Here is a 6908-nt window from a genome sequence, read left to right on the forward strand (position 1 = left end):
GTAACCCCTCTGTACAGTATGTTCACAAATAAAATAAAATAAAATTAAAAAAAAAAAGAATTCTCAGCTTTTTCCTCCACTCCTCTTAAAACACTATTTTCAGATTGAATAACTTTGCTGGGGAAGATGGAAGAGAGATACTCACTTCTGATAAAGCATAAGAAGTACCCAAATTCAAAGTTTTAAAAAAAAAATAAATTGCTCTCACCAGGGTATGGAAGAAAGTTTGTTCAAATATAAAAGCAGAATTCTTTTTCTTTAATGATTTTAAGAGTTCATCATCACATGTTTTTAATAAGCAAATTTTCAACCATTTGATGCATCATACATGTCCTGCTGGCAAAGTATTCTTAAATGTCTTCTTGCCATCTCTGAATTCTTCTTGTTTTTAGCATTTTGTCTAAACTTTTTATAAAGGCAAACATTCATTGCCCAAGGCCACCAAGAAAGCTAATGGCAAACTTGAGAAAGGAATCGCAAATCCCATTTTGATCCCCAACCACTACCATGCTCATTTGTAGCATTAAATGGAAACAAATCGTTCCCTTCACAGAAAACTCCTATAATCTCGGGAGAAATATTGACATATCACATGTGAGTCACGCCTCTGTGGTTGGTCTGAATATCAAATTCTGAATCTCTCCGAACTGTTCCAGATGCACACCTATTTCCTATTTACCCAGAATAGCATGTGGCATGAAAGGAAGATTTTCAAATGCATTTGAGAATGTCACCATCCACCTTAGTTTTATGGGATTGCCTAGAGAAAGGAGTTATTTGCGCTGAAGAAAATTATTCTCATGACTATTAACTTTCTCCTTTCCCATCCCTTGGGCTTCCCATGTTATTTGAATTCTCCATTTCAGAGTAAAGCCTTAAAGTGAAGCTGACTCATGTGCCCCATGATTAACTGTAACTTCTTTTCCTTTCTTCCTTCAGAGCCTTTCCACAATGTGAATATTTCCCGTGCTGACCAGCCAAGATTCCTCTGCTGGTCAAACCAAATATAAGATGACCATTTTGGGGGGGTAAGTGAAAGATGTTTTAAAGCAGCTTCCAGATCTCCAATGAAAGTAGAGTTCTGGGAGTGATTAAAAATCAAAATCTGAGAGTGATAAAATTAGGGAAGTTCACAAATGCATGCAGAAGTGATTGAGTCTTTCATGAACCTACTTAAGGCTGAACCCATGGGTTTGAGGATTTGGTTGTGAAAATATTTTTACAAAATCCAATGTAAATGTTATGCCCAATAAATGTAACTCATTTAAGATGTTGGATAAGTAGATTACAGGCAAACCAGAGTATAATTTGGGGGTTTGGGGAGGGGGTATAGCTCTAGTGGTAGAACACTGCCTACCAAGCACAAGGCCCTGAATGTAACTTCAACATTGTGAAAATTGAAGAATTTGTACCTTTTTTTTTTTTTTTTGGTCTATCGTGGGGCTTGAATTCTGGGCTTGGGCTCTGTCCTTGTGCTCTTCAGCTGTAAGCGAGCGCTCTACCACTTGAGCTACAAGACAACTTCCAGTTTTTTGGTGGTTTATTGGAGATAAGAATCTCACAGACTTTCCTTCCATGGGCTGGCTTTGAACCTCGATCCTCAGAGCTCAGCCTCCTGAGTAGCTAGGATTACAGACATGAGCCACCGGTGCCCGGCTTTGTACCTTTTTCATATGTATCACTATTGTCTTAGAACAATGCCTTATTGTAGTTCACATAGAATATCTAACATAAAAATCCCATATAGTAATACTCACTGATAGTGAGAACACAAAATAAGCATTAGAGAGCCCTAGGCAGAGGCAGAATAGTTCAGCATAGGCCTTAAAGAAAACGCATTACCTTTAATCTGGGAATACCCTTTTGTGCATTTTATTATTCTAATAAAGCCATCAGGAAGACACAGGAAAGTGTATATTTTTGTGCAAAGAGTCTCATCACAACCCTTTGGAACCATCAGAAAGTGATGGTTAAAAAGTGAAATGCTCTTTAAACAATAACGGATGCTCAAAAAGAGAATGACAGAAACAGAAAACAGACCGTGTCTTCAGTGAGGGTACTAGTGGGAGGGGTAAGGGTGAATGGAGAGCATGAAGAGGAGCGAATAGTCAACATACGTTTTGTATATGAAGGGAAATGGAACGATGAAGATTGTTAAGATTGCTGTGGGATGTGAAGCACAGGGGATGTAACAGCACAGCAGAGAGTGTGCATCTGGTTGAAGTACAACGAATGCATATGTGGAAATGCCAAAATGACAAGTACAATTACTTGATGTTACTAAGTGGGGAAGAACTAGCAACAACCCATCTAAAAAGAGAACATTGATTCCTTTATAACATATACCCATAACATGGACTATATGTAGTCATCAGAGTGTTTAAAAAATTGGTTAAAGAGAGTTAAAACAGGCGCTGGGAATATGGCTTAGTGGTGGAGTGCTTGCCTAGCATGCATGAAGCCCTGCTTTGATTCCTCATTACCACATACACAGAAAAGGCCAGAAGTGGCTCTGTGGCTCAAGAGCAAAAGAAGCAGAGGGATAGTGCCCAGGCCCTGAGTTCAATCCCCAGGACTGGCCAAAAAAAAAAAAGAGTTAAAACATAGTATTGAATTTAGAAGCAAACTACACACATGTGTAGCAGAATTCTGATATAAAAGTACCTTCATATAGAATGTATGTATGTGTACCAAAGAAAAAGAAAAACGTTTAAGGAATTGCAATGTCACTAAGGTGGTTTGCTTCTGATTTTCTGAGAGTTTCTGTACTTTCTGTTCTCACTGCAATTGAGATGGATTGTTTTTGAGATTATAATACATTTATTTCAGAAATAGGCTTCGTCAAAAAAAATCCTTGTTTTATTTTTTAAATGTTTATTTTATCATGATACAGTGATTACAGAGAGGTTACAGTTACTTATTTTGTTTCTTAAGCTGGTCATTTATCTCAAATATTTATAGGGTCTGGCCCTATCAGTACTTGGCCTTGCCAGGTATTGGGTCCATAACAGAGTTTCAAGATACTAGTGTATTAAGGGATGATATTTAAATATTTTGCTGGACTACATGATTAGATTTTGTGATATTTCTTTCCTTCAGATCTAGGGTTTGGAGATGTTACTATGAACTGTACTGGAAACAAGAAGAAACACCTCTTGATGCTAATGCATATTTGATTACTTTTCCCAAAAGAACAATTTCTACTCTAATAGTTTCTATTTCCATAGCTTATAGCTCGAGTAGTGACTTCCAACCTTGGCATCCTACAAACACGTGGGAGCTTTCATGATTCCCAGAGCCCGTGTCATAGACAAATGAATCAGAACCTCTGAGGACTGGATCCCGGCATCAAGATTTGTTAAGGTCCCTAGATGAATGAAATATGTAGTTAAAGTTTCAAGCTCTGAGTTAGAGAGATTATATTGATTTGTTGTCCAAATATGAACACCTTCCAAAGTGAAGTACAGCACTACTGATGGCTATTGTGAGGCGTCAGCAAGCAAGGGAAGGCCTGAGCACACTAGGCTATATGCTCACTCCGATTTGGACTTCCTGCTAATGTCATTCTGTCCTTTATATCTTACAAAGATTCTATGAAACCTCTGCACCCTTGGGAGTTTTAACGTTACTAGACTCCCTTTGAGAATCTTTTCAATTACCTCAAATTCTCACTTCAGTTGAATTCTTTTCTGTTCAGCTTCTTAGAAGTTGTTTTCCCACCTCTACACTGAAAATGGCCCAAACAAGGGACCTAGGCCCATGTGGTTCTCTAGGAGAAACCTAGGCAGGTGAACTCCTCAGACAGCTGAGGATAGCTAGATCTAGCTTGAGTGGCTCATAGACAAACACTATGCAGAAGAGTATTTTTAAAGAGTAATATTAAATGTCCTTGTTCCTAAAAAGAACCTTAGCCTTTTCTACTGCCCAGGATCTTGCCATTTATTATATTTCCTAGCTCTTTCTCTGCTTTCAGGTATGTTCTCGCTACCTTCCTGAGTTCTTATTCCTGTTTTACATAGGGACATTCACCATGTCAGTTCTGCGACTATGGTTTGTAGGCTTTTCTGTCCACCCAAAGCAGCTTAGCAAAGGAACCTTCTCAAAGGCAGTCCCTTCATTTCTCTAAAACTTCTATGTTTAGTGTTTTTGTTTTTGTTTTTTTGAGGAACCTCCCTACCGCTTTCCAGAGTGGTTGAACAGACTTAGAGTTCCCTTTTGGCTTCATCCTTATCAACATTTGGCCAATGACACATGAAGAAATGTTAAAATTTCTGGCCATAAAGGACATGCAAATCAAAACAACACTGAGATTCCACCTCACCCCAGTTAGAATGGCCACTATCAAGAAAATAAGCGATGTCTAATTTATGGTAAAGTTTAGCATACATATATGCAAGTAGTAAAAGTATACTATCTGAAGTTTCAGGCATCCACTGGGGGCCATGAAATATATCCCCTTGCAGATAAAAGGGGTCTAATGTATGCCTCACTTTTTTTAATCAGAAAAAAAGAACTACCTTAAATATAGCCTGCTAGGAAACATTTGGACCCTAACACGCTCTGTTTTAAAACATGTAGGGTGAAAAGTGGGAATATTTGGGTCCTGTTGTGTATCAGGCTTTATGTGAGACACAATATAGAAGAATCAGATTTTCCCCCTAGCAAAAAATTCCAGGAACCAAATGTAATTCTGCAAAATGCCTTATCAACACACCCTTTCAAAACCAGGTATTCTGGGAGTTTTGATGGCAAATGGAACTTTTAAGGAATTTTCATTTCTAAGTGGACTAATAGTTTTCCCAATAGCTCACTTTGAAAATGATAGTAATCCCCATGAAATTTTCAATGCCATAGTCAAGAAAGTATTCCTATACAAATTCTTGATGAATTTTGTGTTCATGAAATTATATTTGTCAGTTGGATGGCTTACATCGGGATTGAAATCTTAAATGTGCATATGACAGTAATAAGTGTTCCATCAACTCAAAAGAAAATAATAAATTATCCATTGGACCACAACAAATCTTTTAATAGAATTTTATTTCAAGAATGTAACAGTCCAGGAAAATTCCAGATGTTTGTTTTATAAAGCCAACATGAAGAATAGAACAAGAATAATCTATAAAACAGAAGTTGCCATTTGGAGGAGAAAAATAAAGTGTTCATGAGAAAAATGAGTTTAGGTTTTCTTAGAGAACAATGTAGAAGACGAAAGGGTCTTGAGGAGTACAATCTATGATCTATGTTCTTGTGGCTAACTATATAGATGTGGCCCTTGGAACTTTCATTTAGTGTAAACAGATAACCATGATATCAAGGATTTACTTTTTATAGCCATTCCATATTTATATGAAATCTTTCGGAAAGAAAAAGTTTAAATTTTGCTAGTACTTCTCCTTTACCCATAAGGGAAAGTCTAAACTTTAGGCCTAGTATTTGATTTTTTTTGTCAGTCATAGGGCTTGAACTCTGGGCCAGGGCACTGTCCCTCAGCTCTTCAACTCAAGGCAAGCACTCTACCACTTCAGCCACAGTGCCACTTCTGGTTTTCTGGTGGTTTATTGGAGATAAGAGTCTCACGGGGGCTGGGATGGTGGCTCATTGGTAGAGCGCTTGCCTTACATGCATGAGGCCCTGGGCTCAATTCCTCAGCACCACATAAGCAAAAAGAAAAAAGCTGAAAGTAGTGCTGTGGCTCAAGTGGTAGAGCGCTCGCCTTGAGCTGAAGAGCTGAGAGACAGTGCCCAGGCCCAGAGTTCAGGCCCCACAACCGGACCACCCACCCCCCCCCCAAAAAAAAAGAATCTCACAGACTTTCCTGCCCTGGCTGGCTTTGAATCAAGATCCTCAGAGCTCAGCCTCCTGAGTAGCTAGGATTACAGGCGTGAGCCACTGGTGCCCAGCATTTGATGCTTTTTTTCTAATTTATTTTGTGAGACCAGTATTATTTTAATATCTAAACTACACAGAATCATGACAGAAAAGATATCATGAGCTAGTAGCTTATGCCTGAGGTTCTAACTACTTTAGAGTCTGAGATCAGAAGGATCACAGTTTAAGGCCAGGTCAGCCAGCCATTTTCAACTGGGCACAGTGGTGCAAACTGTAATCCCAACTGTGTAGGAGGCTAAAATCAAGCTTTCCAGGCCAGCCAGAAAGTTTGGGAGACTCCATCTCAATGCAAAATAAGTTGAGTGTAGTGGAATGTGCCTGTCATCCTAGCCATAATAGGAAGCCTAAAATAGTAAGATGTGGTCTACGCACATGCCTAGAGAAGGTAGTGAGTCCCTATCTCAACAATAAACAGCACAAAAAAGGCTTAGAGCCATTGGATCAGCAGTAGAGCACCTGCCTGGCAGCCATGAGAACCTGAGTTCAAAACAAATTGTTACAATAAAGGAAACAATCTACTAATAGTTCATATAGATGTAGACAAAAGCTTAAAATTTGAAAAAGCTGAACCCTACATGTGAAAAGAACAATATAGCGTAGAGTAATTAGGTGGGATTTATTGTAAGGAAGCAATTGGCTTAACATTTGAAAATCAAACAATTCTAGTTCATCATACTAAAAGATTAAGAAGAATTTCTCTGCTGAAGAATGATGAAAGAGGTAACACTGATCAAGATGCACTGAACTCATAAACTGACATATTGAATTGAAACCCTCTGGTCAACTACTTTAAAAGAAAGGAAGAAAAGATGAAGAAGAGGAATAAGAAGAAGAAGAAGAAGAAAAAGAGGAGGAGGAGGAGGAAGAGGAGGAGGAGGAGAAGGAAGAGGAAGAAGAGGAAGAAAGAGGAGGAAGAGGAGGAAGAGGAAGAAGGAGAAGAAGAAGGAGAAGAAGAAGAAGAAGAAGAAGAAGAAGAAGAAGAAGAAGAAGAAGAAGAAGAAGAAGAAGAAGAAGAA

General features: G+C 38.5%; 1 long non-coding RNA gene across 1 annotated transcript in view; it reads right to left on the reverse strand.

Moving 5' to 3' along the window:
- Positions 1-4801, reverse strand: part of LOC105993291 — an 8729-nt gene extending 3928 nt beyond the window's left edge. Inside the window, exon 1 of the long non-coding RNA XR_001175448.1 lies at positions 4789-4801. This is a non-coding gene — a long non-coding RNA (uncharacterized LOC105993291). The remainder of the gene's footprint in view (positions 1-4788) is intronic.
- Positions 4802-6908: the final 2107 nt, after the last annotated feature.

This window comes from Dipodomys ordii, unplaced genomic scaffold (genome assembly GCF_000151885.1).
Source record: "Dipodomys ordii isolate 6190 unplaced genomic scaffold, Dord_2.0 Scaffold94, whole genome shotgun sequence".
NCBI lineage: Eukaryota > Metazoa > Chordata > Mammalia > Rodentia > Heteromyidae > Dipodomys > Dipodomys ordii.